This window comes from Arachis ipaensis, chromosome B06 (genome assembly GCF_000816755.2).
Source record: "Arachis ipaensis cultivar K30076 chromosome B06, Araip1.1, whole genome shotgun sequence".
Taxonomy (NCBI): domain Eukaryota; kingdom Viridiplantae; phylum Streptophyta; class Magnoliopsida; order Fabales; family Fabaceae; genus Arachis; species Arachis ipaensis.
In genome coordinates, this window is record NC_029790.2 from 586,689 (window position 1) to 589,279 (window position 2,591).

Below are 2,591 nucleotides of genomic sequence, written 5' to 3' on the forward strand. Positions count from 1 at the left end.
ATTGCCAAAACTTGTATTTAAATTTAATATCTCATTTTAGATTCAAGTTGTTGGTTTTATTATTTGACTAAATTTGTAGGCTTAATATATATCTCATTACATTATATATAGTTTTTCAGTACTTATAACGAGTATAATCTGTATTTGCTATAATTCTAAATAAACTTAAAAAAAAAAAAAAAAAGTTGCATGATTATCACTTTTGGCTTTTTGATAAATATCAAAGTAATATAATAATAAGTATAGTATCAAAGTAACATAATTAAGTGTTCAAATCTTTTATTTGAATTTAATTAATTAAGGGGATATATGTTGTTGGTTTTAATTAGCTTTAATTTGATGTTGTTCTGAAAAAACTTAAATATAATTAAGATTACATGTTTATTATCAACCACATAATTTTTAGGTTCAGTTTGAATAAACAGTTTAATTAAACTCTTTTTGAAAAGATAACTTAAATAATAAATAACTATATTAAAAGTAACTTATAAATAAATTATTTTGTATTTGAATTTTTAGTTCTAAAAGTGCTTATTTTATAAAAATATGATAAAAAAATAGTAGTATTATAGGAGAAGTCATTTTTTTAACTTCTCTATAAATTCCTAAATAGTTTCTTAAAAGTCGCAATTTAATTTTAAAAATTGTATCAGATATTAATACTATTACTTTTTATAAGTCAAAAATTCAAAAATTCAAAAAAAAAACTTTTAAACCTTTCCAAATATACCATTAATCTAATAGCCAAGTAGCTTCAACTATTGGTAATAGTAGAATTGTAAATTAAACATCTATAATTTTACATAATTACTTGATATATTTATATAAACATCAATGACCCTCTTCACTCCCTATCAAAATTAATTAAAGGTTAATCCTAAGAAATCTATATAATGACAAACAATATCATGAAATTAAATAGCATTCTTTTTAATTTATTTATTTTTATTGTTTATCTTAGAGACATGATTTCAGGGTTTGTGTTAGATGTTTCCCCAACCCATTCCCATTCAAGAGTAAGACAACCCACAAGAAAAGTAAAATAAAAACTATGTAGGAATGCACTTTTCCTTGTCTTTGTCTTCTCTTAAGGAAATTTAATAGTTTAATTTAGCTTGACACAAATAACAAAAATTAATTAATTGAATATTGAATTATTAAAAAAATAAAATAAAACATAGGGTGACAAGTGTTAGGGGCCACTCTCAACCTGGTTGACATATGTAGAGGCAACCTCACATGCATGAACAATACATCATAACTACTTTAATAACATCATGATGATTAATTATACAAGACCTTACATTCTATTATATTTCTTGATTAGATTAACTAAATAAATAATGATTAACTTATAGGTTCTTCTTCTTTCTCCTTTGGATGATCCATGTCCCTTTAAATTGTTGTGGTTTGTGTTAGACTAATTCTCTAATTTAGTTAGATCTTTCCTTACCTGTCCTTGTCTTTCACAAGTTTTAATTAAAAGATCATATAGTATGATGCCAACTACTCTATGATAGCGTTTGTTTTGAGGTATTGAAACAGAGACTGAGAGATTGAGATTCAATATCATGTTTATTGGTTCAGAGATTGGTACTAAAATTTTTGCCTCTGTTATCAAAATTTCAGTATTTCAGTACTTCTAAAAAGTGAGGACACAGAAGACTAAAATTTTTAGAGATAGAGACTGAAACTTTAATAACATTTTATACCTAAAATACATTTTTTTAAAAAATTAATTCCAATTTTATCTTTTGTACAAATTAAATTAGAATTTTATTCTTGTTTCAATTTTTGTCTCCCACTTTGCACTAAATAGAATACTAAGATTTATTTCAATCTCTATTTCTTAATCTCTGTCTCTCAGTCTTAGTCTTTCCGTCTCTGTCCACCAATCGCTACCTATTAGTTTTATTTACTTTATATAGTGCTTTTAGCTTTAACAAATAGTACACCTGTCAAGAATATATAATCTCTTTCTCACAAATTTAACTATTTTGATTTAAAAATATTATGTATATAGTAAAAATTAACCACTAAATTAATTATTATATATTTGTGTATAAATATATATATATATATATAATTTAATTTATTTTTTATATATTTTTTTATTTAATATATAATCTATACTATTGGCTAATTTTGGCATAATCAACGTTAGGGGTGTTTATGGATCGGATCCGATCCGTATATCCGCGATATTTATCCGAATTCGATCCGAAAATTGCGGATATGGATCCGATCAGCAAGGCTATTGGATCGGATTGATCATATCTGTACACTAATAAGATTGGATTGTGGATTTTGTGTAGGTATCCACATATCCGTGTATCTACAAAAATAAAGAAATAAATAAGTAAATATTCTTTTTATGTTTTATTTTAACTAATAATTATCATATATGTTGTATTATTTTAATTTATTATTTAAGAAAAATATGTTTAATATTATTTTAAGAGTAAACATATTTAAAAAATAGAAAAAATAAATTTTATTGATATTTTTTAATAAAAATAAACTTTTAAAAATATTTTTGTGTTTTGCGGATATATCCGATATCCGATCCGATCTGATCCGCAAATGTGTGG